The 18,913-nt window shown below is 36.6% G+C and overlaps 86 non-coding genes across 86 annotated transcripts; all 86 read right to left on the bottom strand.

Annotated features, from left to right (window-relative positions):
• Positions 1 to 96: 96 nt before the first annotated feature.
• Trnaf-gaa (transfer RNA phenylalanine (anticodon GAA)) lies at positions 97 to 169 on the bottom strand. Its single transcript has one exon. It is a non-coding gene; the product is annotated as a tRNA-Phe (tRNA).
• A 146-nt stretch (positions 170 to 315) lies between these two features.
• On the bottom strand, positions 316 to 388 carry Trnaf-gaa (transfer RNA phenylalanine (anticodon GAA)). Its single transcript has one exon. It is a non-coding gene; the product is annotated as a tRNA-Phe (tRNA).
• A 146-nt stretch (positions 389 to 534) lies between these two features.
• On the bottom strand, positions 535 to 607 carry Trnaf-gaa (transfer RNA phenylalanine (anticodon GAA)). Its single transcript has one exon. It is a non-coding gene; the product is annotated as a tRNA-Phe (tRNA).
• Positions 608 to 753: 146 nt separating this feature from the next.
• On the bottom strand, positions 754 to 826 carry Trnaf-gaa (transfer RNA phenylalanine (anticodon GAA)). Its single transcript has one exon. It is a non-coding gene; the product is annotated as a tRNA-Phe (tRNA).
• A 146-nt stretch (positions 827 to 972) lies between these two features.
• Positions 973 to 1,045, bottom strand: Trnaf-gaa (transfer RNA phenylalanine (anticodon GAA)). The gene has a single exon. It is a non-coding gene; the product is annotated as a tRNA-Phe (tRNA).
• Positions 1,046 to 1,191: 146 nt separating this feature from the next.
• Trnaf-gaa (transfer RNA phenylalanine (anticodon GAA)) lies at positions 1,192 to 1,264 on the bottom strand. The gene has a single exon. It is a non-coding gene; the product is annotated as a tRNA-Phe (tRNA).
• Positions 1,265 to 1,410: 146 nt separating this feature from the next.
• Positions 1,411 to 1,483, bottom strand: Trnaf-gaa (transfer RNA phenylalanine (anticodon GAA)). The gene has a single exon. It is a non-coding gene; the product is annotated as a tRNA-Phe (tRNA).
• A 146-nt stretch (positions 1,484 to 1,629) lies between these two features.
• Trnaf-gaa (transfer RNA phenylalanine (anticodon GAA)) lies at positions 1,630 to 1,702 on the bottom strand. Its single transcript has one exon. It is a non-coding gene; the product is annotated as a tRNA-Phe (tRNA).
• Positions 1,703 to 1,848: 146 nt separating this feature from the next.
• Positions 1,849 to 1,921, bottom strand: Trnaf-gaa (transfer RNA phenylalanine (anticodon GAA)). Its single transcript has one exon. It is a non-coding gene; the product is annotated as a tRNA-Phe (tRNA).
• Positions 1,922 to 2,067: 146 nt separating this feature from the next.
• Trnaf-gaa (transfer RNA phenylalanine (anticodon GAA)) lies at positions 2,068 to 2,140 on the bottom strand. The gene has a single exon. It is a non-coding gene; the product is annotated as a tRNA-Phe (tRNA).
• Positions 2,141 to 2,286: 146 nt separating this feature from the next.
• On the bottom strand, positions 2,287 to 2,359 carry Trnaf-gaa (transfer RNA phenylalanine (anticodon GAA)). The gene has a single exon. It is a non-coding gene; the product is annotated as a tRNA-Phe (tRNA).
• Positions 2,360 to 2,505: 146 nt separating this feature from the next.
• Trnaf-gaa (transfer RNA phenylalanine (anticodon GAA)) lies at positions 2,506 to 2,578 on the bottom strand. Its single transcript has one exon. It is a non-coding gene; the product is annotated as a tRNA-Phe (tRNA).
• A 146-nt stretch (positions 2,579 to 2,724) lies between these two features.
• On the bottom strand, positions 2,725 to 2,797 carry Trnaf-gaa (transfer RNA phenylalanine (anticodon GAA)). The gene has a single exon. It is a non-coding gene; the product is annotated as a tRNA-Phe (tRNA).
• A 146-nt stretch (positions 2,798 to 2,943) lies between these two features.
• On the bottom strand, positions 2,944 to 3,016 carry Trnaf-gaa (transfer RNA phenylalanine (anticodon GAA)). The gene has a single exon. It is a non-coding gene; the product is annotated as a tRNA-Phe (tRNA).
• Positions 3,017 to 3,162: 146 nt separating this feature from the next.
• On the bottom strand, positions 3,163 to 3,235 carry Trnaf-gaa (transfer RNA phenylalanine (anticodon GAA)). Its single transcript has one exon. It is a non-coding gene; the product is annotated as a tRNA-Phe (tRNA).
• Positions 3,236 to 3,381: 146 nt separating this feature from the next.
• Positions 3,382 to 3,454, bottom strand: Trnaf-gaa (transfer RNA phenylalanine (anticodon GAA)). Its single transcript has one exon. It is a non-coding gene; the product is annotated as a tRNA-Phe (tRNA).
• A 146-nt stretch (positions 3,455 to 3,600) lies between these two features.
• Positions 3,601 to 3,673, bottom strand: Trnaf-gaa (transfer RNA phenylalanine (anticodon GAA)). Its single transcript has one exon. It is a non-coding gene; the product is annotated as a tRNA-Phe (tRNA).
• Positions 3,674 to 3,819: 146 nt separating this feature from the next.
• On the bottom strand, positions 3,820 to 3,892 carry Trnaf-gaa (transfer RNA phenylalanine (anticodon GAA)). The gene has a single exon. It is a non-coding gene; the product is annotated as a tRNA-Phe (tRNA).
• Positions 3,893 to 4,038: 146 nt separating this feature from the next.
• Trnaf-gaa (transfer RNA phenylalanine (anticodon GAA)) lies at positions 4,039 to 4,111 on the bottom strand. Its single transcript has one exon. It is a non-coding gene; the product is annotated as a tRNA-Phe (tRNA).
• Positions 4,112 to 4,257: 146 nt separating this feature from the next.
• Trnaf-gaa (transfer RNA phenylalanine (anticodon GAA)) lies at positions 4,258 to 4,330 on the bottom strand. The gene has a single exon. It is a non-coding gene; the product is annotated as a tRNA-Phe (tRNA).
• A 146-nt stretch (positions 4,331 to 4,476) lies between these two features.
• Trnaf-gaa (transfer RNA phenylalanine (anticodon GAA)) lies at positions 4,477 to 4,549 on the bottom strand. Its single transcript has one exon. It is a non-coding gene; the product is annotated as a tRNA-Phe (tRNA).
• A 146-nt stretch (positions 4,550 to 4,695) lies between these two features.
• Trnaf-gaa (transfer RNA phenylalanine (anticodon GAA)) lies at positions 4,696 to 4,768 on the bottom strand. The gene has a single exon. It is a non-coding gene; the product is annotated as a tRNA-Phe (tRNA).
• Positions 4,769 to 4,914: 146 nt separating this feature from the next.
• On the bottom strand, positions 4,915 to 4,987 carry Trnaf-gaa (transfer RNA phenylalanine (anticodon GAA)). The gene has a single exon. It is a non-coding gene; the product is annotated as a tRNA-Phe (tRNA).
• A 146-nt stretch (positions 4,988 to 5,133) lies between these two features.
• On the bottom strand, positions 5,134 to 5,206 carry Trnaf-gaa (transfer RNA phenylalanine (anticodon GAA)). The gene has a single exon. It is a non-coding gene; the product is annotated as a tRNA-Phe (tRNA).
• Positions 5,207 to 5,352: 146 nt separating this feature from the next.
• On the bottom strand, positions 5,353 to 5,429 carry Trnaf-gaa (transfer RNA phenylalanine (anticodon GAA)). Its single transcript has one exon. It is a non-coding gene; the product is annotated as a tRNA-Phe (tRNA).
• A 142-nt stretch (positions 5,430 to 5,571) lies between these two features.
• Trnaf-gaa (transfer RNA phenylalanine (anticodon GAA)) lies at positions 5,572 to 5,648 on the bottom strand. Its single transcript has one exon. It is a non-coding gene; the product is annotated as a tRNA-Phe (tRNA).
• Positions 5,649 to 5,790: 142 nt separating this feature from the next.
• Positions 5,791 to 5,867, bottom strand: Trnaf-gaa (transfer RNA phenylalanine (anticodon GAA)). Its single transcript has one exon. It is a non-coding gene; the product is annotated as a tRNA-Phe (tRNA).
• Positions 5,868 to 6,009: 142 nt separating this feature from the next.
• Trnaf-gaa (transfer RNA phenylalanine (anticodon GAA)) lies at positions 6,010 to 6,086 on the bottom strand. The gene has a single exon. It is a non-coding gene; the product is annotated as a tRNA-Phe (tRNA).
• Positions 6,087 to 6,228: 142 nt separating this feature from the next.
• On the bottom strand, positions 6,229 to 6,305 carry Trnaf-gaa (transfer RNA phenylalanine (anticodon GAA)). Its single transcript has one exon. It is a non-coding gene; the product is annotated as a tRNA-Phe (tRNA).
• Positions 6,306 to 6,447: 142 nt separating this feature from the next.
• Positions 6,448 to 6,520, bottom strand: Trnaf-gaa (transfer RNA phenylalanine (anticodon GAA)). Its single transcript has one exon. It is a non-coding gene; the product is annotated as a tRNA-Phe (tRNA).
• Positions 6,521 to 6,666: 146 nt separating this feature from the next.
• Trnaf-gaa (transfer RNA phenylalanine (anticodon GAA)) lies at positions 6,667 to 6,739 on the bottom strand. The gene has a single exon. It is a non-coding gene; the product is annotated as a tRNA-Phe (tRNA).
• A 146-nt stretch (positions 6,740 to 6,885) lies between these two features.
• Positions 6,886 to 6,958, bottom strand: Trnaf-gaa (transfer RNA phenylalanine (anticodon GAA)). The gene has a single exon. It is a non-coding gene; the product is annotated as a tRNA-Phe (tRNA).
• Positions 6,959 to 7,104: 146 nt separating this feature from the next.
• Trnaf-gaa (transfer RNA phenylalanine (anticodon GAA)) lies at positions 7,105 to 7,177 on the bottom strand. Its single transcript has one exon. It is a non-coding gene; the product is annotated as a tRNA-Phe (tRNA).
• Positions 7,178 to 7,323: 146 nt separating this feature from the next.
• Trnaf-gaa (transfer RNA phenylalanine (anticodon GAA)) lies at positions 7,324 to 7,396 on the bottom strand. Its single transcript has one exon. It is a non-coding gene; the product is annotated as a tRNA-Phe (tRNA).
• Positions 7,397 to 7,542: 146 nt separating this feature from the next.
• On the bottom strand, positions 7,543 to 7,615 carry Trnaf-gaa (transfer RNA phenylalanine (anticodon GAA)). Its single transcript has one exon. It is a non-coding gene; the product is annotated as a tRNA-Phe (tRNA).
• A 146-nt stretch (positions 7,616 to 7,761) lies between these two features.
• Trnaf-gaa (transfer RNA phenylalanine (anticodon GAA)) lies at positions 7,762 to 7,834 on the bottom strand. The gene has a single exon. It is a non-coding gene; the product is annotated as a tRNA-Phe (tRNA).
• A 146-nt stretch (positions 7,835 to 7,980) lies between these two features.
• On the bottom strand, positions 7,981 to 8,053 carry Trnaf-gaa (transfer RNA phenylalanine (anticodon GAA)). The gene has a single exon. It is a non-coding gene; the product is annotated as a tRNA-Phe (tRNA).
• Positions 8,054 to 8,199: 146 nt separating this feature from the next.
• Positions 8,200 to 8,272, bottom strand: Trnaf-gaa (transfer RNA phenylalanine (anticodon GAA)). The gene has a single exon. It is a non-coding gene; the product is annotated as a tRNA-Phe (tRNA).
• A 146-nt stretch (positions 8,273 to 8,418) lies between these two features.
• Positions 8,419 to 8,491, bottom strand: Trnaf-gaa (transfer RNA phenylalanine (anticodon GAA)). The gene has a single exon. It is a non-coding gene; the product is annotated as a tRNA-Phe (tRNA).
• Positions 8,492 to 8,637: 146 nt separating this feature from the next.
• Trnaf-gaa (transfer RNA phenylalanine (anticodon GAA)) lies at positions 8,638 to 8,710 on the bottom strand. Its single transcript has one exon. It is a non-coding gene; the product is annotated as a tRNA-Phe (tRNA).
• Positions 8,711 to 8,856: 146 nt separating this feature from the next.
• Trnaf-gaa (transfer RNA phenylalanine (anticodon GAA)) lies at positions 8,857 to 8,929 on the bottom strand. Its single transcript has one exon. It is a non-coding gene; the product is annotated as a tRNA-Phe (tRNA).
• Positions 8,930 to 9,075: 146 nt separating this feature from the next.
• On the bottom strand, positions 9,076 to 9,148 carry Trnaf-gaa (transfer RNA phenylalanine (anticodon GAA)). The gene has a single exon. It is a non-coding gene; the product is annotated as a tRNA-Phe (tRNA).
• Positions 9,149 to 9,294: 146 nt separating this feature from the next.
• Trnaf-gaa (transfer RNA phenylalanine (anticodon GAA)) lies at positions 9,295 to 9,367 on the bottom strand. The gene has a single exon. It is a non-coding gene; the product is annotated as a tRNA-Phe (tRNA).
• A 146-nt stretch (positions 9,368 to 9,513) lies between these two features.
• On the bottom strand, positions 9,514 to 9,586 carry Trnaf-gaa (transfer RNA phenylalanine (anticodon GAA)). The gene has a single exon. It is a non-coding gene; the product is annotated as a tRNA-Phe (tRNA).
• A 146-nt stretch (positions 9,587 to 9,732) lies between these two features.
• Trnaf-gaa (transfer RNA phenylalanine (anticodon GAA)) lies at positions 9,733 to 9,805 on the bottom strand. The gene has a single exon. It is a non-coding gene; the product is annotated as a tRNA-Phe (tRNA).
• Positions 9,806 to 9,951: 146 nt separating this feature from the next.
• On the bottom strand, positions 9,952 to 10,024 carry Trnaf-gaa (transfer RNA phenylalanine (anticodon GAA)). Its single transcript has one exon. It is a non-coding gene; the product is annotated as a tRNA-Phe (tRNA).
• A 146-nt stretch (positions 10,025 to 10,170) lies between these two features.
• Positions 10,171 to 10,243, bottom strand: Trnaf-gaa (transfer RNA phenylalanine (anticodon GAA)). The gene has a single exon. It is a non-coding gene; the product is annotated as a tRNA-Phe (tRNA).
• Positions 10,244 to 10,389: 146 nt separating this feature from the next.
• Trnaf-gaa (transfer RNA phenylalanine (anticodon GAA)) lies at positions 10,390 to 10,462 on the bottom strand. Its single transcript has one exon. It is a non-coding gene; the product is annotated as a tRNA-Phe (tRNA).
• Positions 10,463 to 10,608: 146 nt separating this feature from the next.
• Trnaf-gaa (transfer RNA phenylalanine (anticodon GAA)) lies at positions 10,609 to 10,681 on the bottom strand. The gene has a single exon. It is a non-coding gene; the product is annotated as a tRNA-Phe (tRNA).
• A 146-nt stretch (positions 10,682 to 10,827) lies between these two features.
• On the bottom strand, positions 10,828 to 10,900 carry Trnaf-gaa (transfer RNA phenylalanine (anticodon GAA)). The gene has a single exon. It is a non-coding gene; the product is annotated as a tRNA-Phe (tRNA).
• A 146-nt stretch (positions 10,901 to 11,046) lies between these two features.
• Positions 11,047 to 11,119, bottom strand: Trnaf-gaa (transfer RNA phenylalanine (anticodon GAA)). The gene has a single exon. It is a non-coding gene; the product is annotated as a tRNA-Phe (tRNA).
• Positions 11,120 to 11,265: 146 nt separating this feature from the next.
• On the bottom strand, positions 11,266 to 11,338 carry Trnaf-gaa (transfer RNA phenylalanine (anticodon GAA)). Its single transcript has one exon. It is a non-coding gene; the product is annotated as a tRNA-Phe (tRNA).
• A 146-nt stretch (positions 11,339 to 11,484) lies between these two features.
• On the bottom strand, positions 11,485 to 11,557 carry Trnaf-gaa (transfer RNA phenylalanine (anticodon GAA)). The gene has a single exon. It is a non-coding gene; the product is annotated as a tRNA-Phe (tRNA).
• A 146-nt stretch (positions 11,558 to 11,703) lies between these two features.
• On the bottom strand, positions 11,704 to 11,776 carry Trnaf-gaa (transfer RNA phenylalanine (anticodon GAA)). The gene has a single exon. It is a non-coding gene; the product is annotated as a tRNA-Phe (tRNA).
• Positions 11,777 to 11,922: 146 nt separating this feature from the next.
• Positions 11,923 to 11,995, bottom strand: Trnaf-gaa (transfer RNA phenylalanine (anticodon GAA)). The gene has a single exon. It is a non-coding gene; the product is annotated as a tRNA-Phe (tRNA).
• A 146-nt stretch (positions 11,996 to 12,141) lies between these two features.
• On the bottom strand, positions 12,142 to 12,214 carry Trnaf-gaa (transfer RNA phenylalanine (anticodon GAA)). Its single transcript has one exon. It is a non-coding gene; the product is annotated as a tRNA-Phe (tRNA).
• A 146-nt stretch (positions 12,215 to 12,360) lies between these two features.
• On the bottom strand, positions 12,361 to 12,433 carry Trnaf-gaa (transfer RNA phenylalanine (anticodon GAA)). Its single transcript has one exon. It is a non-coding gene; the product is annotated as a tRNA-Phe (tRNA).
• A 146-nt stretch (positions 12,434 to 12,579) lies between these two features.
• Trnaf-gaa (transfer RNA phenylalanine (anticodon GAA)) lies at positions 12,580 to 12,652 on the bottom strand. The gene has a single exon. It is a non-coding gene; the product is annotated as a tRNA-Phe (tRNA).
• A 146-nt stretch (positions 12,653 to 12,798) lies between these two features.
• On the bottom strand, positions 12,799 to 12,871 carry Trnaf-gaa (transfer RNA phenylalanine (anticodon GAA)). Its single transcript has one exon. It is a non-coding gene; the product is annotated as a tRNA-Phe (tRNA).
• Positions 12,872 to 13,017: 146 nt separating this feature from the next.
• On the bottom strand, positions 13,018 to 13,090 carry Trnaf-gaa (transfer RNA phenylalanine (anticodon GAA)). Its single transcript has one exon. It is a non-coding gene; the product is annotated as a tRNA-Phe (tRNA).
• A 146-nt stretch (positions 13,091 to 13,236) lies between these two features.
• On the bottom strand, positions 13,237 to 13,309 carry Trnaf-gaa (transfer RNA phenylalanine (anticodon GAA)). The gene has a single exon. It is a non-coding gene; the product is annotated as a tRNA-Phe (tRNA).
• Positions 13,310 to 13,455: 146 nt separating this feature from the next.
• On the bottom strand, positions 13,456 to 13,528 carry Trnaf-gaa (transfer RNA phenylalanine (anticodon GAA)). Its single transcript has one exon. It is a non-coding gene; the product is annotated as a tRNA-Phe (tRNA).
• Positions 13,529 to 13,674: 146 nt separating this feature from the next.
• Trnaf-gaa (transfer RNA phenylalanine (anticodon GAA)) lies at positions 13,675 to 13,747 on the bottom strand. Its single transcript has one exon. It is a non-coding gene; the product is annotated as a tRNA-Phe (tRNA).
• Positions 13,748 to 13,893: 146 nt separating this feature from the next.
• On the bottom strand, positions 13,894 to 13,966 carry Trnaf-gaa (transfer RNA phenylalanine (anticodon GAA)). Its single transcript has one exon. It is a non-coding gene; the product is annotated as a tRNA-Phe (tRNA).
• A 146-nt stretch (positions 13,967 to 14,112) lies between these two features.
• On the bottom strand, positions 14,113 to 14,185 carry Trnaf-gaa (transfer RNA phenylalanine (anticodon GAA)). Its single transcript has one exon. It is a non-coding gene; the product is annotated as a tRNA-Phe (tRNA).
• A 146-nt stretch (positions 14,186 to 14,331) lies between these two features.
• On the bottom strand, positions 14,332 to 14,404 carry Trnaf-gaa (transfer RNA phenylalanine (anticodon GAA)). The gene has a single exon. It is a non-coding gene; the product is annotated as a tRNA-Phe (tRNA).
• A 146-nt stretch (positions 14,405 to 14,550) lies between these two features.
• On the bottom strand, positions 14,551 to 14,623 carry Trnaf-gaa (transfer RNA phenylalanine (anticodon GAA)). Its single transcript has one exon. It is a non-coding gene; the product is annotated as a tRNA-Phe (tRNA).
• Positions 14,624 to 14,769: 146 nt separating this feature from the next.
• Positions 14,770 to 14,842, bottom strand: Trnaf-gaa (transfer RNA phenylalanine (anticodon GAA)). The gene has a single exon. It is a non-coding gene; the product is annotated as a tRNA-Phe (tRNA).
• A 146-nt stretch (positions 14,843 to 14,988) lies between these two features.
• Positions 14,989 to 15,061, bottom strand: Trnaf-gaa (transfer RNA phenylalanine (anticodon GAA)). Its single transcript has one exon. It is a non-coding gene; the product is annotated as a tRNA-Phe (tRNA).
• Positions 15,062 to 15,207: 146 nt separating this feature from the next.
• Trnaf-gaa (transfer RNA phenylalanine (anticodon GAA)) lies at positions 15,208 to 15,280 on the bottom strand. The gene has a single exon. It is a non-coding gene; the product is annotated as a tRNA-Phe (tRNA).
• Positions 15,281 to 15,426: 146 nt separating this feature from the next.
• Trnaf-gaa (transfer RNA phenylalanine (anticodon GAA)) lies at positions 15,427 to 15,499 on the bottom strand. Its single transcript has one exon. It is a non-coding gene; the product is annotated as a tRNA-Phe (tRNA).
• Positions 15,500 to 15,645: 146 nt separating this feature from the next.
• On the bottom strand, positions 15,646 to 15,718 carry Trnaf-gaa (transfer RNA phenylalanine (anticodon GAA)). The gene has a single exon. It is a non-coding gene; the product is annotated as a tRNA-Phe (tRNA).
• Positions 15,719 to 15,862: 144 nt separating this feature from the next.
• Trnaf-gaa (transfer RNA phenylalanine (anticodon GAA)) lies at positions 15,863 to 15,935 on the bottom strand. The gene has a single exon. It is a non-coding gene; the product is annotated as a tRNA-Phe (tRNA).
• Positions 15,936 to 16,081: 146 nt separating this feature from the next.
• Positions 16,082 to 16,154, bottom strand: Trnaf-gaa (transfer RNA phenylalanine (anticodon GAA)). Its single transcript has one exon. It is a non-coding gene; the product is annotated as a tRNA-Phe (tRNA).
• Positions 16,155 to 16,300: 146 nt separating this feature from the next.
• On the bottom strand, positions 16,301 to 16,373 carry Trnaf-gaa (transfer RNA phenylalanine (anticodon GAA)). The gene has a single exon. It is a non-coding gene; the product is annotated as a tRNA-Phe (tRNA).
• A 146-nt stretch (positions 16,374 to 16,519) lies between these two features.
• Positions 16,520 to 16,592, bottom strand: Trnaf-gaa (transfer RNA phenylalanine (anticodon GAA)). Its single transcript has one exon. It is a non-coding gene; the product is annotated as a tRNA-Phe (tRNA).
• A 146-nt stretch (positions 16,593 to 16,738) lies between these two features.
• On the bottom strand, positions 16,739 to 16,811 carry Trnaf-gaa (transfer RNA phenylalanine (anticodon GAA)). Its single transcript has one exon. It is a non-coding gene; the product is annotated as a tRNA-Phe (tRNA).
• Positions 16,812 to 16,957: 146 nt separating this feature from the next.
• Trnaf-gaa (transfer RNA phenylalanine (anticodon GAA)) lies at positions 16,958 to 17,030 on the bottom strand. Its single transcript has one exon. It is a non-coding gene; the product is annotated as a tRNA-Phe (tRNA).
• Positions 17,031 to 17,176: 146 nt separating this feature from the next.
• Positions 17,177 to 17,249, bottom strand: Trnaf-gaa (transfer RNA phenylalanine (anticodon GAA)). Its single transcript has one exon. It is a non-coding gene; the product is annotated as a tRNA-Phe (tRNA).
• Positions 17,250 to 17,395: 146 nt separating this feature from the next.
• Positions 17,396 to 17,468, bottom strand: Trnaf-gaa (transfer RNA phenylalanine (anticodon GAA)). The gene has a single exon. It is a non-coding gene; the product is annotated as a tRNA-Phe (tRNA).
• A 146-nt stretch (positions 17,469 to 17,614) lies between these two features.
• Positions 17,615 to 17,687, bottom strand: Trnaf-gaa (transfer RNA phenylalanine (anticodon GAA)). The gene has a single exon. It is a non-coding gene; the product is annotated as a tRNA-Phe (tRNA).
• Positions 17,688 to 17,833: 146 nt separating this feature from the next.
• Positions 17,834 to 17,906, bottom strand: Trnaf-gaa (transfer RNA phenylalanine (anticodon GAA)). The gene has a single exon. It is a non-coding gene; the product is annotated as a tRNA-Phe (tRNA).
• A 146-nt stretch (positions 17,907 to 18,052) lies between these two features.
• Positions 18,053 to 18,125, bottom strand: Trnaf-gaa (transfer RNA phenylalanine (anticodon GAA)). The gene has a single exon. It is a non-coding gene; the product is annotated as a tRNA-Phe (tRNA).
• A 146-nt stretch (positions 18,126 to 18,271) lies between these two features.
• Positions 18,272 to 18,344, bottom strand: Trnaf-gaa (transfer RNA phenylalanine (anticodon GAA)). The gene has a single exon. It is a non-coding gene; the product is annotated as a tRNA-Phe (tRNA).
• Positions 18,345 to 18,490: 146 nt separating this feature from the next.
• Positions 18,491 to 18,563, bottom strand: Trnaf-gaa (transfer RNA phenylalanine (anticodon GAA)). The gene has a single exon. It is a non-coding gene; the product is annotated as a tRNA-Phe (tRNA).
• A 146-nt stretch (positions 18,564 to 18,709) lies between these two features.
• On the bottom strand, positions 18,710 to 18,782 carry Trnaf-gaa (transfer RNA phenylalanine (anticodon GAA)). The gene has a single exon. It is a non-coding gene; the product is annotated as a tRNA-Phe (tRNA).
• Between the last annotated feature and the right edge of the window lie 131 nt (positions 18,783 to 18,913).

Genomic DNA, 18,913 nt, shown 5'->3' with positions numbered 1-18,913 from the left:
TTAAGAAAATGTAAATTACAGACAATATCCGATTATTCATCTAAAATCACTCATCAATTTGATTAAAATACGAGGTTTGGTTTCCCCTCACACACATGCCGAAACCAGGGATTGAACCAGGGACCTTTAGATCTTCAGTCTAACGCTCTCCCAACTGAGCTATTTCGGCTTGCTTTCTAACATTCTTTGTTTCACTTGTACATTCTTTACTACATTTACTTAAGAAAATGTAAATTACAGACAATATCCGATTATTCATCTAAAATCACTCATCAATTTGATTAAAATACGAGGTTTGGTTTCCCCTCACACACATGCCGAAACCAGGGATTGAACCAGGGACCTTTAGATCTTCAGTCTAACGCTCTCCCAACTGAGCTATTTCGGCTTGCTTTCTAACATTCTTTGTTTCACTTGTACATTCTTTACTACATTTACTTAAGAAAATGTAAATTACAGACAATATCCGATTATTCATCTAAAATCACTCATCAATTTGATTAAAATACGAGGTTTGGTTTCCCCTCACACACAAGCCGAAACCCGGGATTGAACCAGGGACCTTTAGATCTTCAGTCTAACGCTCTCCCAACTGAGCTATTTCGGCTTGCTTTCTAACATTCTTTGTTTCACTTGTACATTCTTTACTACATTTACTTAAGAAAATGTAAATTACAGACAATATCCGATTATTCATCTAAAATCACTCATCAATTTGATTAAAATACGAGGTTTGGTTTCCCCTCACACACATGCCGAAACCAGGGATTGAACCAGGGACCTTTAGATCTTCAGTCTAACGCTCTCCCAACTGAGCTATTTCGGCTTGCTTTCTAACATTCTTTGTTTCACTTGTACATTCTTTACTACATTTACTTAAGAAAATGTAAATTACAGACAATATCCGATTATTCATCTAAAATCACTCATCAATTTGATTAAAATACGAGGTTTGGTTTCCCCTCACACACAAGCCGAAACCCGGGATTGAACCAGGGACCTTTAGATCTTCAGTCTAACGCTCTCCCAACTGAGCTATTTCGGCTTGCTTTCTAACATTCTTTGTTTCACTTGTACATTCTTTACTACATTTACTTAAGAAAATGTAAATTACAGACAATATCCGATTATTCATCTAAAATCACTCATCAATTTGATTAAAATACGAGGTTTCGTTTCCCCTCACACACATGCCGAAACCCGGGATTGAAACAGGGACCTTTAGATCTTCAGTCTAACGCTCTCCCAACTGAGCTATTTCGGCTTGCTTTCTAACATTCTTTGTTTCACTTGTACATTCTTTACTACATTTACTTCAGAAAATGTAAATTACAGACAATATCCGATTATTCATCTAAAATCACTCATCAATTTGATTAAAATACGAGGTTTCGTTTCCCCTCACACACATGCCGAATCCCGGGATTGAACCAGGGACCTTTAGATCTTCAGTCTAACGCTCTCCCAACTGAGCTATTTCGGCTTGCTTTCTAACATTCTTTGTTTCACTTGTACATTCTTTACTACATTTACTTAAGAAAATGTAAATTACAGACAATATCCGATTATTCATCTAAAATCACTCATCAATTTGATTAAAATACGAGGTTTCGTTTCCCCTCACACACATGCCGAATCCCGGGATTGAACCAGGGACCTTTAGATCTTCAGTCTAACGCTCTCCCAACTGAGCTATTTCGGCTTGCTTTCTACCATTCTTTGTTTCACTTGTACATTCTTTACTACATTTACTTAAGAAAATGTAAATTACAGACAATATCCGATTATTCATCTAAAATCACTCATCAATTTGATTAAAATACGAGGTTTCGTTTCCCCTCACACACATGCCGAATCCCGGGATTGAACCAGGGACCTTTAGATCTTCAGTCTAACGCTCTCCCAACTGAGCTATTTCGGCTTGCTTTCTAACATTCTTTGTTTCACTTGTACATTCTTTACTACATTTACTTAAGAAAATGTAAATTACAGACAATATCCGATTATTCATCTAAAATCACTCATCAATTTGATTAAAAAACGAGGTTTCGTTTCCCCTCACACACATGCCGAAACCCGGGATTGAAACAGGGACCTTTAGATCTTCAGTCTAACGCTCTCCCAACTGAGCTATTTCGGCTTGCTTTCTAACATTCTTTGTTTCACTTGTACATTCTTTACTACATTTACTTCATAAAATGTAAATTACAGACAATATCCGATTATTCATCTAAAATCACTCATCAATTTGATTAAAATACGAAGTTTTGTTTCCCCTCACACACATGCCGAAACCCGGGATTGAACCAGGGACCTTTAGATCTTCAGTCTAACGCTCTCCCAACTGAGCTATTTCGGCTTGCTTTCTAACATTCTTTGTTTCACTTGTACATTCTTTACTACATTTACTTAAGAAAATGTAAATTACAGACAATATCCGATTATTCATCTAAAATCACTCATCAATTTGATTAAAATACGAAGTTTTGTTTCCCCTCACACACATGCCGAAACCCGGGATTGAACCAGGGACCTTTAGATCTTCAGTCTAACGCTCTCCCAACTGAGCTATTTCGGCTTGCTTTCTAACATTCTTTGTTTCACTTGTACATTCTTTACTACATTTACTTAAGAAAATGTAAATTACAGACAATATCCGATTATTCATCTAAAATCACTCATCAATTTGATTAAAATACGAAGTTTTGTTTCCCCTCACACACATGCCGAAACCCGGGATTGAACCAGGGACCTTTAGATCTTCAGTCTAACGCTCTCCCAACTGAGCTATTTCGGCTTGCTTTCTAACATTCTTTGTTTCACTTGTACATTCTTTACTACATTTACTTAAGAAAATGTAAATTACAGACAATATCCGATTATTCATCTAAAATCACTCATCAATTTGATTAAAATACGAAGTTTTGTTTCCCCTCACACACATGCCGAAACCCGGGATTGAACCAGGGACCTTTAGATCTTCAGTCTAACGCTCTCCCAACTGAGCTATTTCGGCTTGCTTTCTAACATTCTTTGTTTCACTTGTACATTCTTTACTACATTTACTTAAGAAAATGTAAATTACAGACAATATCCGATTATTCATCTAAAATCACTCATCAATTTGATTAAAATACGAAGTTTTGTTTCCCCTCACACACATGCCGAAACCCGGGATTGAACCAGGGACCTTTAGATCTTCAGTCTAACGCTCTCCCAACTGAGCTATTTCGGCTTGCTTTCTAACATTCTTTGTTTCACTTGTACATTCTTTACTACATTTACTTAAGAAAATGTAAATTACAGACAATATCCGATTATTCATCTAAAATCACTCATCAATTTGATTAAAATACGAAGTTTTGTTTCCCCTCACACACATGCCGAAACCCGGGATTGAACCAGGGACCTTTAGATCTTCAGTCTAACGCTCTCCCAACTGAGCTATTTCGGCTTGCTTTCTAACATTCTTTGTTTCACTTGTACATTCTTTACTACATTTACTTAAGAAAATGTAAATTACAGACAATATCCGATTATTCATCTAAAATCACTCATCAATTTGATTAAAATACGAAGTTTTGTTTCCCCTCACACACATGCCGAAACCCGGGATTGAACCAGGGACCTTTAGATCTTCAGTCTAACGCTCTCCCAACTGAGCTATTTCGGCTTGCTTTCTAACATTCTTTGTTTCACTTGTACATTCTTTACTACATTTACTTAAGAAAATGTAAATTACAGACAATATCCGATTATTCATCTAAAATCACTCATCAATTTGATTAAAATACGAGGTTTCGTTTCCCCTCACACACATGCCGAATCCCGGGATTGAACCAGGGACCTTTAGATCTTCAGTCTAACGCTCTCCCAACTGAGCTATTTCGGCTTGCTTTCTAACATTCTTTGTTTCACTTGTACATTCTTTACTACATTTACTTAAGAAAATGTAAATTACAGACAATATCCGATTATTCATCTAAAATCACTCATCAATTTGATTAAAAAACGAGGTTTCGTTTCCCCTCACACACATGCCGAAACCCGGGATTGAAACAGGGACCTTTAGATCTTCAGTCTAACGCTCTCCCAACTGAGCTATTTCGGCTTGCTTTCTAACATTCTTTGTTTCACTTGTACATTCTTTACTACATTTACTTCATAAAATGTAAATTACAGACAATATCCGATTATTCATCTAAAATCACTCATCAATTTGATTAAAATACGAGGTTTCGTTTCCCCTCACACACATGCCGAAACCCGGGATTGAACCAGGGACCTTTAGATCTTCAGTCTAACGCTCTCCCAACTGAGCTATTTCGGCTTGCTTTCTAACATTCTTTGTTTCACTTGTACATTCTTTACTACATTTACTTCAGAAAATGTAAATTACAGACAATATCCGATTATTCATCTAAAATCACTCATCAAGTTGATTAAAATAAGAGGTTTCGTTTCCCCTCACACACATGCCGAAACCCGGGATTGAACCAGGGACCTTTAGATCTTCAGTCTAACGCTCTCCCAACTGAGCTATTTCGGCTTGCTTTCTAACATTCTTTGTTTCACTTGTACATTCTTTACTACATTTACTTAAGAAAATGTAAATTACAGACAATATCCGATTATTCATCTAAAATCACTCATCAATTTGATTAAAATACGAAGTTTTGTTTCCCCTCACACACATGCCGAAACCCGGGATTGAACCAGGGACCTTTAGATCTTCAGTCTAACGCTCTCCCAACTGAGCTATTTCGGCTTGCTTTCTAACATTCTTTGTTTCACTTGTACATTCTTTACTACATTTACTTAAGAAAATGTAAATTACAGACAATATCCGATTATTCATCTAAAATCACTCATCAATTTGATTAAAATACGAAGTTTTGTTTCCCCTCACACACATGCCGAAACCCGGGATTGAACCAGGGACCTTTAGATCTTCAGTCTAACGCTCTCCCAACTGAGCTATTTCGGCTTGCTTTCTAACATTCTTTGTTTCACTTGTACATTCTTTACTACATTTACTTCAGAAAATGTAAATTACAGACAATATCCGATTATTCATCTAAAATCACTCATCAATTTGATTAAAATACGAGGTTTCGTTTCCCCTCACACACATGCCGAATCCCGGGATTGAACCAGGGACCTTTAGATCTTCAGTCTAACGCTCTCCCAACTGAGCTATTTCGGCTTGCTTTCTAACATTCTTTGTTTCACTTGTACATTCTTTACTACATTTACTTAAGAAAATGTAAATTACAGACAATATCCGATTATTCATCTAAAATCACTCATCAATTTGATTAAAAAACGAGGTTTCGTTTCCCCTCACACACATGCCGAAACCCGGGATTGAAACAGGGACCTTTAGATCTTCAGTCTAACGCTCTCCCAACTGAGCTATTTTCTCTTGCTTTCTAACATTCTTTGTTTCACTTGTACATTCTTTACTACATTTACTTCAGAAAATGTAAATTACAGACAATATCCGATTATTCATCTAAAATCACTCATCAAGTTGATTAAAAAACGAGGTTTCGTTTCCCCTCACACACATGCCGAAACCCGGGATTGAAACAGGGACCTTTAGATCTTCAGTCTAACGCTCTCCCAACTGAGCTATTTTCTCTTGCTTTCTAACATTCTTTGTTTCACTTGTACATTCTTTACTACATTTACTTCATAAAATGTAAATTACAGACAATATCCGATTATTCATCTAAAATCACTCATCAATTTGATTAAAAAACGAGGTTTCGTTTCCCCTCACACACATGCCGAAACCCGGGATTGAAACAGGGACCTTTAGATCTTCAGTCTAACGCTCTCCCAACTGAGCTATTTTCTCTTGCTTTCTAACATTCTTTGTTTCACTTGTACATTCTTTACTACATTTACTTCATAAAATGTAAATTACAGACAATATCCGATTATTCATCTAAAATCACTCATCAATTTGATTAAAAAACGAGGTTTCGTTTCCCCTCACACACATGCCGAAACCCGGGATTGAAACAGGGACCTTTAGATCTTCAGTCTAACGCTCTCCCAACTGAGCTATTTTCTCTTGCTTTCTAACATTCTTTGTTTCACTTGTACATTCTTTACTACATTTACTTCATAAAATGTAAATTACAGACAATATCCGATTATTCATCTAAAATCACTCATCAATTTGATTAAAAAACGAGGTTTCGTTTCCCCTCACACACATGCCGAAACCCGGGATTGAAACAGGGACCTTTAGATCTTCAGTCTAACGCTCTCCCAACTGAGCTATTTTCTCTTGCTTTCTAACATTCTTTGTTTCACTTGTACATTCTTTACTACATTTACTTCAGAAAATGTAAATTACAGACAATATCCGATTATTCATCTAAAATCACTCATCAAGTTGATTAAAATAAGAGGTTTCGTTTCCCCTCACACACATGCCGAAACCCGGGATTGAACCAGGGACCTTTAGATCTTCAGTCTAACGCTCTCCCAACTGAGCTATTTCGGCTTGCTTTCTAACATTCTTTGTTTCACTTGTACATTCTTTACTACATTTACTTAAGAAAATGTAAATTACAGACAATATCCGATTATTCATCTAAAATCACTCATCAATTTGATTAAAATACGAAGTTTTGTTTCCCCTCACACACATGCCGAAACCCGGGATTGAACCAGGGACCTTTAGATCTTCAGTCTAACGCTCTCCCAACTGAGCTATTTCGGTTTGCTTTCTAACATTCTTTGTTTCACTTGTACATTCTTTACTACATTTACTTCAGAAAATGTAAATTACAGACAATATCCGATTATTCATCTAAAATCACTCATCAATTTGATTAAAATACGAGGATTTGCTTCCCCTCACACACATGCCGAAACCCGGGATTGAACCAGGGACCTTTAGATCTTCAGTCTAACGCTCTCCCAACTGAGCTATTTCGGTTTGCTTTCTAACATTCTTTGTTTCACTTGTACATTCTTTACTACATTTACTTAAGAAAATGTAAATTACAGACAATATCCGATTATTCATCTAAAATCACTCATCAATTTGATTAAAATACGAAGTTTTGTTTCCCCTCACACACATGCCGAAACCCGGGATTGAACCAGGGACCTTTAGATCTTCAGTCTAACGCTCTCCCAACTGAGCTATTTCGGTTTGCTTTCTAACATTCTTTGTTTCACTTGTACATTCTTTACTACATTTACTTCAGAAAATGTAAATTACAGACAATATCCGATTATTCATCTAAAATCACTCATCAATTTGATTAAAATACGAGGATTTGCTTCCCCTCACACACATGCCGAAACCCGGGATTGAACCAGGGACCTTTAGATCTTCAGTCTAACGCTCTCCCAACTGAGCTATTTCGGCTTGCTTTCTAAGATTCTTTGTTTCACTTGTACATTCTTTACTACATTTACTTAAGAAAATGTAAATTACAGACAATATCCGATTATTCATCTAAAATCACTCATCAATTTGATTAAAATACGAGGTTTGGTTTCCCCTCACAGACATGCCGAAACCCGGGATTGAACCAGGGACCTTTAGATCTTCAGTCTAACGCTCTCCCAACTGAGCTATTTCGGTTTGCTTTCTAACATTCTTTGTTTCACTTGTACATTCTTTACTACATTTACTTAAGAAAATGTAAATTACAGACAATATCCGATTATTCATCTAAAATCACTCATCAATTTGATTAAAATACGAGGTTTCGTTTCCCCTCACACACATGCCGAAACCCGGGATTGAACCAGGGACCTTTAGATCTTCAGTCTAACGCTCTCCCAACTGAGCTATTTCGGCTTGCTTTCTAACATTCTTTGTTTCACTTGTACATTCTTTACTACATTTACTTAAGAAAATGTAAATTACAGACAATATCCGATTATTCATCTAAAATCACTCATCAATTTGATTAAAATACGAGGTTTGGTTTCCCCTCACAGACATGCCGAAACCCGGGATTGAACCAGGGACCTTTAGATCTTCAGTCTAACGCTCTCCCAACTGAGCTATTTCGGCTTGCTTTCTAAGATTCTTTGTTTCACTTGTACATTCTTTACTACATTTACTTAAGAAAATGTAAATTACAGACAATATCCGATTATTCATCTAAAATCACTCATCAATTTGATTAAAATACGAGGTTTGGTTTCCCCTCACACACATGCCGAAACCCGGGATTGAACCAGGGACCTTTAGATCTTCAGTCTAACGCTCTCCCAACTGAGCTATTTCGGTTTGCTTTCTAACATTCTTTGTTTCACTTGTACATTCTTTACTACATTTACTTAAGAAAATGTAAATTACAGACAATATCCGATTATTCATCTAAAATCACTCATCAATTTGATTAAAATACGAGGTTTCGTTTCCCCTCACACACATGCCGAAACCCGGGATTGAACCAGGGACCTTTAGATCTTCAGTCTAACGCTCTCCCAACTGAGCTATTTCGGTTTGCTTTCTAACATTCTTTGTTTCACTTGTACATTCTTTACTACATTTACTTAAGAAAATGTAAATTACAGACAATATCCGATTATTCATCTAAAATCACTCATCAATTTGATTAAAATACGAGGTTTCGTTTCCCCTCACACACATGCCGAAACCCGGGATTGAACCAGGGACCTTTAGATCTTCAGTCTAACGCTCTCCCAACTGAGCTATTTCGGCTTGCTTTCTAAGATTCTTTGTTTCACTTGTACATTCTTTACTACATTTACTTAAGAAAATGTAAATTACAGACAATATCCGATTATTCATCTAAAATCACTCATCAATTTGATTAAAATACGAGGTTTGGTTTCCCCTCACAGACATGCCGAAACCCGGGATTGAACCAGGGACCTTTAGATCTTCAGTCTAACGCTCTCCCAACTGAGCTATTTCGGCTTGCTTTCTAAGATTCTTTGTTTCACTTGTACATTCTTTACTACATTTACTTAAGAAAATGTAAATTACAGACAATATCCGATTATTCATCTAAAATCACTCATCAATTTGATTAAAATACGAGGTTTCGTTTCCCCTCACACACATGCCGAAACCCGGGATTGAACCAGGGACCTTTAGATCTTCAGTCTAACGCTCTCCCAACTGAGCTATTTCGGCTTGCTTTCTAAGATTCTTTGTTTCACTTGTACATTCTTTACTACATTTACTTAAGAAAATGTAAATTACAGACAATATCCGATTATTCATCTAAAATCACTCATCAATTTGATTAAAATACGAGGTTTCGTTTCCCCTCACACACATGCCGAAACCCGGGATTGAACCAGGGACCTTTAGATCTTCAGTCTAACGCTCTCCCAACTGAGCTATTTCGGCTTGCTTTCTAAGATTCTTTGTTTCACTTGTACATTCTTTACTACATTTACTTAAGAAAATGTAAATTACAGACAATATCCGATTATTCATCTAAAATCACTCATCAATTTGATTAAAATACGAGGTTTCGTTTCCCCTCACACACATGCCGAAACCCGGGATTGAACCAGGGACCTTTAGATCTTCAGTCTAACGCTCTCCCAACTGAGCTATTTCGGCTTGCTTTCTAAGATTCTTTGTTTCACTTGTACATTCTTTACTACATTTACTTAAGAAAATGTAAATTACAGACAATATCCGATTATTCATCTAAAATCACTCATCAATTTGATTAAAATACGAGGTTTCGTTTCCCCTCACACACATGCCGAAACCCGGGATTGAACCAGGGACCTTTAGATCTTCAGTCTAACGCTCTCCCAACTGAGCTATTTCGGCTTGCTTTCTAAGATTCTTTGTTTCACTTGTACATTCTTTACTACATTTACTTAAGAAAATGTAAATTACAGACAATATCCGATTATTCATCTAAAATCACTCATCAATTTGATTAAAATACGAGGTTTCGTTTCCCCTCACACACATGCCGAAACCCGGGATTGAACCAGGGACCTTTAGATCTTCAGTCTAACGCTCTCCCAACTGAGCTATTTCGGCTTGCTTTCTAAGATTCTTTGTTTCACTTGTACATTCTTTACTACATTTACTTAAGAAAATGTAAATTACAGACAATATCCGATTATTCATCTAAAATCACTCATCAATTTGATTAAAATACGAGGTTTCGTTTCCCCTCACACACATGCCGAAACCCGGGATTGAACCAGGGACCTTTAGATCTTCAGTCTAACGCTCTCCCAACTGAGCTATTTCGGCTTGCTTTCTAAGATTCTTTGTTTCACTTGTACATTCTTTACTACATTTACTTAAGAAAATGTAAATTACAGACAATATCCGATTATTCATCTAAAATCACTCATCAATTTGATTAAAATACGAGGTTTCGTTTCCCCTCACACACATGCCGAAACCCGGGATTGAACCAGGGACCTTTAGATCTTCAGTCTAACGCTCTCCCAACTGAGCTATTTCGGCTTGCTTTCTAACATTCTTTGTTTCACTTGTACATTCTTTACTACATTTACTTCAGAAAATGTAAATTACAGACAATATCCGATTATTCATCTAAAATCACTCATCAATTTGATTAAAATACGAGGTTTCGTTTCCCCTCACACACATGCCGAAACCCGGGATTGAACCAGGGACCTTTAGATCTTCAGTCTAACGCTCTCCCAACTGAGCTATTTCGGCTTGCTTTCTAAGATTCTTTGTTTCACTTGTACATTCTTTACTACATTTACTTAAGAAAATGTAAATTACAGACAATATCCGATTATTCATCTAAAATCACTCATCAATTTGATTAAAATACGAGGTTTGGTTTCCCCTCACAGACATGCCGAAACCCGGGATTGAACCAGGGACCTTTAGATCTTCAGTCTAACGCTCTCCCAACTGAGCTATTTCGGCTTGCTTTCTAACATTCTTTGTTTCACTTGTACATTCTTTACTACATTTACTTCAGAAAATGTAAATTACAGACAATATCCGATTATTCATCTAAAATCACTCATCAATTTGATTAAAATACGAGGTTTGGTTTCCCCTCACAGACATGCCGAAACCCGGGATTGAACCAGGGACCTTTAGATCTTCAGTCTAACGCTCTCCCAACTGAGCTATTTCGGCTTGCTTTCTAAGATTCTTTGTTTCACTTGTACATTCTTTACTACATTTACTTCAGAAAATGTAAATTACAGACAATATCCGATTATTCATCTAAAATCACTCATCAATTTGATTAAAATACGAGGTTTCGTTTCCCCTCACACACATGCCGAAACCCGGGATTGAACCAGGGACCTTTAGATCTTCAGTCTAACGCTCTCCCAACTGAGCTATTTCGGCTTGCTTTCTAACATTCTTTGTTTCACTTGTACATTCTTTACTACATTTACTTAAGAAAATGTAAATTACAGACAATATCCGATTATTCATCTAAAATCACTCATCAATTTGATTAAAATACGAGGTTTGGTTTCCCCTCACAGACATGCCGAAACCCGGGATTGAACCAGGGACCTTTAGATCTTCAGTCTAACGCTCTCCCAACTGAGCTATTTCGGCTTGCTTTCTAACATTCTTTGTTTCACTTGTACATTCTTTACTACATTTACTTCAGAAAATGTAAATTACAGACAATATCCGATTATTCATCTAAAATCACTCATCAATTTGATTAAAATACGAGGTTTCGTTTCCCCTCACACACATGCCGAAACCCGGGATTGAACCAGGGACCTTTAGATCTTCAGTCTAACGCTCTCCCAACTGAGCTATTTCGGCTTGCTTTCTAACATTCTTTGTTTCACTTGTACATTCTTTACTACATTTACTTAAGAAAATGTAAATTACAGACAATATCCGATTATTCATCTAAAATCACTCATCAATTTGATTAAAATACGAGGTTTGGTTTCCCCTCACAGACATGCCGAAACCCGGGATTGAACCAGGGACCTTTAGATCTTCAGTCTAACGCTCTCCCAACTGAGCTATTTCGGCTTGCTTTCTAACATTCTTTGTTTCACTTGTACATTCTTTACTACATTTACTTCAGAAAATGTAAATTACAGACAATATCCGATTATTCATCTAAAATCACTCATCAATTTGATTAAAATACGAGGTTTCGTTTCCCCTCACACACATGCCGAAACCCGGGATTGAACCAGGGACCTTTAGATCTTCAGTCTAACGCTCTCCCAACTGAGCTATTTCGGCTTGCTTTCTAACATTCTTTGTTTCACTTGTACATTCTTTACTACATTTACTTAAGAAAATGTAAATTACAGACAATATCCGATTATTCATCTAAAATCACTCATCAATTTGATTAAAATACGAGGATTCGTTTCCCCTCACACACATGCCGAAACCCGGGATTGAACCAGGGACCTTTAGATCTTCAGTCTAACGCTCTCCCAACTGAGCTATTTCGGCTTGCTTTCTAACATTCTTTGTTTCACTTGTACATTCTTTACTACATTTACTTAAGAAAATGTAAATTACAGACAATATCCGATTATTCATCTAAAATCACTCATCAATTTGATTAAAATACGAGGTTTCGTTTCCCCTCACACACATGCCGAAACCCGGGATTGAACCAGGGACCTTTAGATCTTCAGTCTAACGCTCTCCCAACTGAGCTATTTCGGCTTGCTTTCTAACATTCTTTGTTTCACTTGTACATTCTTTACTACATTTACTTAAGAAAATGTAAATTACAGACAATATCCGATTATTCATCTAAAATCACTCATCAATTTGATTAAAATACGAGGATTCGTTTCCCCTCACACACATGCCGAAACCCGGGATTGAACCAGGGACCTTTAGATCTTCAGTCTAACGCTCTCCCAACTGAGCTATTTCGGCTTGCTTTCTAACATTCTTTGTTTCACTTGTACATTCTTTACTACATTTACTTAAGAAAATGTAAATTACAGACAATATCCGATTATTCATCTAAAATCACTCATCAATTTGATTAAAATACGAGGTTTCGTTTCCCCTCACACACATGCCGAAACCCGGGATTGAACCAGGGACCTTTAGATCTTCAGTCTAACGCTCTCCCAACTGAGCTATTTCGGCTTGCTTTCTAACATTCTTTGTTTCACTTGTACATTCTTTACTACATTTACTTAAGAAAATGTAAATTACAGACAATATCCGATTATTCATCTAAAATCACTCATCAATTTGATTAAAATACGAGGTTTGGTTTCCCCTCACAGACATGCCGAAACCCGGGATTGAACCAGGGACCTTTAGATCTTCAGTCTAACGCTCTCCCAACTGAGCTATTTCGGCTTGCTTTCTAACATTCTTTGTTTCACTTGTACATTCTTTACTACATTTACTTCAGAAAATGTAAATTACAGACAATATCCGATTATTCATCTAAAATCACTCATCAATTTGATTAAAATACGAGGTTTCGTTTCCCCTCACACACATGCCGAAACCCGGGATTGAACCAGGGACCTTTAGATCTTCAGTCTAACGCTCTCCCAACTGAGCTATTTCGGCTTGCTTTCTAACATTCTTTGTTTCACTTGTACATTCTTTACTACATTTACTTCAGAAAATGTAAATTACAGACAATATCCGATTATTCATCTAAAATCACTCATCAATTTGATTAAAATACGAGGTTTCGTTTCCCCTCACACACATGCCGAAACCAGGGATTGAACCAGGGACCTTTAGATCTTCAGTCTAACGCTCTCCCAACTGAGCTATTTCGGCTTGCTTTCTAACATTCTTTGTTTCACTTGTAAATTCTTTACTACATTTACTTAAGAAAATGTAAATTACAGACAATATCCGATTATTCATCTAAAATCACTCATCAATTTGATTAAAATACGAGGATTTGTTTCCCCTCACACACATGCCGAAACCCGGGATTGAACCAGGGACCTTTAGATCTTCAGTCTAACGCTCTCCCAACTGAGCTATTTCGGCTTGCTTTCTAACATTCTTTGTTTCACTTGTACATTCTTTACTACATTTACTTAAGAAAATGTAAATTACAGACAATATCCGATTATTCATCTAAAATCACTCATCAATTTGATTAAAATACGAGGATTTGCTTCCCCTCACACACATGCCGAAACCAGGGATTGAACCAGGGACCTTTAGATCTTCAGTCTAACGCTCTCCCAACTGAGCTATTTCGGCTTGCTTTCTAACATTCTTTGTTTCACTTGTACATTCTTTACTACATTTACTTCAGAAAATGTAAATTACAGACAATATCCGATTATTCATCTAAAATCACTCATCAATTTGATTAAAATACGAGGATTTGCTTCCCCTCACACACATGCCGAAACCCGGGATTGAACCAGGGACCTTTAGATCTTCAGTCTAACGCTCTCCCAACTGAGCTATTTCGGCTTGCTTTCTAACATTCTTTGTTTCACTTGTACATTCTTTACTACATTTACTTAAGAAAATGTAAATTACAGACAATATCCGATTATTCATCTAAAATCACTCATCAATTTGATTAAAAAACGAGGTTTTGTTTCCCCTCACACACATGCCGAAACCCGGGATTGAACCAGGGACCTTTAGATCTTCAGTCTAACGCTCTCCCAACTGAGCTATTTCGGCTTGCTTTCTAACATTCTTTGTTTCACTTGTACATTCTTTACTACATTTACTTAAGAAAATGTAAATTACAGACAATATCCGATTATTCATCTAAAATCACTCATCAATTTGATTAAAATACGAGGATTCGTTTCCCCTCACACACATGCCGAAACCAGGGATTGAACCAGGGACCTTTAGATCTTCAGTCTAACGCTCTCCCAACTGAGCTATTTCGGCTTGCTTTCTAACATTCTTTGTTTCACTTGTACATTCTTTACTACATTTACTAAAGAAAATGTAAATTACAGACAATATCCGATTATTCATCTAAAATCACTCATCAATTTGATTAAAATACGAGGTTTTGTTTCCCCTCACACACATGCCGAAACCAGGGATTGAACCAGGGACCTTTAGATCTTCAGTCTAACGCTCTCCCAACTGAGCTATTTCGGCTTGCTTTCTAACATTCTTTGTTTCACTTGTACATTCTTTACTACATTTACTTAAGAAAATGTAAATTACAGACAATATCCGATTATTCATCTAAAATCACTCATCAATTTGATTAAAATACGAGGTTTTGTTTCCCCTCACACACATGCCGAAACCAGGGATTGAACCAGGGACCTTTAGATCTTCAGTCTAACGCTCTCCCAACTGAGCTATTTCGGCTTGCTTTCTAACATTCTTTGTTTCACTTGTACATTCTTTACTACATTTACTTAAGAAAATGTAAATTACAGACAATATCCGATTATTCATCTAAAATCACTCATCAATTTGATTAAAATACGAGGTTTTGTTTCCCCTCACACACATGCCGAAACCAGGGATTGAACCAGGGACCTTTAGATCTTCAGTCTAACGCTCTCCCAACTGAGCTATTTCGGCTTGCTTTCTAACATTCTTTGTTTCACTTGTACATTCTTTACTACATTTACTTAAGAAAATGTAAATTACAGACAATATCCGATTATTCATCTAAAATCACTCATCAATTTGATTAAAATACGAGGTTTTGTTTCCCCTCACACACATGCCGAAACCAGGGATTGAACCAGGGACCTTTAGATCTTCAGTCTAACGCTCTCCCAACTGAGCTATTTCGGCTTGCTTTCTAACATTCTTTGTTTCACTTGTACATTCTTTACTACATTTACTTAAGAAAATGTAAATTACAGACAATATCCGATTATTCATCTAAAATCACTCATCAATTTGATTAAAATACGAGGATTCGTTTCCTCACACACATGCCGAAACCAGGGATTGAACCAGGGACCTTTAGATCTTCAGTCTAACGCTCTCCCAACTGAGCTATTTCGGCTTGCTTTCTAACATTCTTTGTTTCACTTGTACATTCTTTACTACATTTACTTAAGAAAATGTAAATTACAGACAATATCCGATTATTCATCTAAAATCACTCATCAATTTGATTAAAATACGAGGTTTTGTTTCCCCTCACACACATGCCGAAACTCTGGATTGAACCAGGGACCTTTAGATCTTCAGTCTAACGCTCTCCAAACTGAGCTATTTCGGCTTGCTTTCTAACATTCTTTGTTTCACATGTACATTCTTTACTACATTTACTTAAGAAAATGTAAATTACAGACAATATCCGATTATTCATCTAAAATCACTCATCAATTTGATTAAAATACGAGGTTTTGTTTCCCCTCACACACATGCCGAAACCAGGGATTGAACCAGGGACCTTTAGATCTTCAGTCTAACGCTCTCCCAACTGAGCTATTTCGGCTTGCTTTCTAACATTCTTTGTTTCACTTGTACATTCTTTACTACATTTACTTAAGAAAATGTAAATTACAGACAATATCCGATTATTCATCTAAAATCACTCATCAATTTGATTAAAATACGAGGATTCGTTTCCCCTCACACACATGCCGAAACTCTGGATTGAACCAGGGACCTTTAGATCTTCAGTCTAACGCTCTCCAAACTGAGCTATTTCGGCTTGCTTTCTAACATTCTTTGTTTCACATGTACATTCTTTACTACATTTACTTAAGAAAATGTAAATTACAGACAATATCCGATTATTCATCTAAAATCACTCATCAATTTGATTAAAATACGAGGTTTTGTTTCCCCTCACACACATGCCGAAACCAGGGATTGAACCAGGGACCTTTAGATCTTCAGTCTAACGCTCTCCCAACTGAGCTATTTCGGCTTGCTTTCTAACATTCTTTGTTTCACTTGTACATTCTTTACTACATTTGCTTAAGAAAATGTAAATTACAGACAATATCCGATTATTCATCTAAAATCACTCATCAATTTGATTAAAATACGAGGTTTCGTTTCCCCTCACACACATGCCGAAACTCGGGATTGAACCAGGGACCTTTAGATCTTCAGTCTAACGCTCTCCAAACTGAGCTATTTCGGCTTGCTTTCTAACATTCTTTGTTTCACATGTACATTCTTTACTACATTTACTTAAGAAAATGTAAATTACAGACAATATCCGATTATTCATCTAAAATCACTCATCAATTTGATTAAAATACGAGGTTTTGTTTCCCCTCACACACATGCCGAAACCAGGGATTGAACCAGGGACCTTTAGATCTTCAGTCTAACGCTCTCCCAACTGAGCTATTTCGGCTTGCTTTCTAACATTCTTTGTTTCACTTGTACATTCTTTACTACATTTACTTAAGAAAATGTAAATTACAGACAATATCCGATTATTCATCTAAAATCACTCATCAATTTGATTAAAATACGAGGATTCGTTTCCCCTCACACACATGCCGAAACTCTGGATTGAACCAGGGACCTTTAGATCTTCAGTCTAACGCTCTCCAAACTGAGCTATTTCGGCTTGCTTTCTAACATTCTTTGTTTCACATGTACATTCTTTACTACATTTACTTAAGAAAATGTAAATTACAGACAATATCCGATTATTCATCTAAAATCACTCATCAATTTGATTAAAATACGAGGTTTTGTTTCCCCTCACACACATGCCGAAACCAGGGATTGAACCAGGGACCTTTAGATCTTCAGTCTAACGCTCTCCCAACTGAGCTATTTCGGCTTGCTTTCTAACATTCTTTGTTTCACTTGTACATTCTTTACTACATTTGCTTAAGAAAATGTAAATTACAGACAATATCCGATTATTCATCTAAAATCACTCATCAATTTGATTAAAATACGAGGATTCGTTTCCCCTCACACACATGCCGAAACTCGGGATTGAACCAGGGACCTTTAGATCTTCAGTCTAACGCTCTCCCAACTGAGCTATTTCGGCTTGCTTTCTAACATTCTTTGTTTCACTTGTACATTCTTTACTACATTTACTTAAGAAAATGTAAATTACAGACAATATCCGATTATTCATCTAAAATCACTCATCAATTTGATTAAAATACGAGGTTTCGTTTCCCCTCACACACATGCCGAAACCCGGGATTGAACCAGGGACCTTTAGATCTTCAGTCTAACGCTCTCCCAACTGAGCTATTTCGGCTTGCTTTCTAACATTCTTTGTTTCACTTGTACATTCTTTACTACATTTACTTCAGAAAATGTAAATTACAGACAATATCCGATTATTCATCTAAAATCACTCATCAATTTGATTAAAATACGAGGTTTCGTTTCCCCTCACACACATGCCGAAACCCGGGATTGAACCAGGGACCTTTAGATCTTCAGTCTAACGCTCTCCCAACTGAGCTATTTCGGCTTGCTTTCTAACATTCTTTGTTTCACTTGTACATTCTTTACTACATTTACTTCAGAAAATGTAAATTACAGACAATATCCGATTATTCATCTAAAATCACTCATCAATTTGATTAAAATACGAGGTTTCGTTTCCCCTCACACACATGCCGAAACCCGGGATTGAACCAGGGACCTTTAGATCTTCAGTCTAACGCTCTCCCAACTGAGCTATTTCGGCTTGCTTTCTAACATTCTTTGTTTCACTTGTACATTCTTTACTACATTTACTTCAGAAAATGTAAATTACAGACAATATCCGATTATTCATCTAAAATCACTCATCAATTTGATTAAAATACGAGGTTTCGTTTCCCCTCACACACATGCCGAAACCAGGGATTGAACCAGGGACCTTTAGATCTTCAGTCTAACGCTCTCCCAACTGAGCTATTTCGGCTTGCTTTCTAACATTCTTTGTTTCACTTGTAAATTCTTTACTACATTTACTTAAGAAAATGTAAATTACAGACAATATCCGATTATTCATCTAAAATCACTCATCAATTTGATTAAAATACGAGGATTTGT

This window comes from Euprymna scolopes, chromosome 28, assembly GCF_053919585.1.
Source record: "Euprymna scolopes isolate OS-2025 chromosome 28, ASM5391958v1, whole genome shotgun sequence".
Lineage (NCBI taxonomy): Eukaryota > Metazoa > Mollusca > Cephalopoda > Sepiida > Sepiolidae > Euprymna > Euprymna scolopes.
Note: the sequence above shows the minus strand (reverse complement) of the source record. Positions and strands in the feature narration are given on the sequence as shown.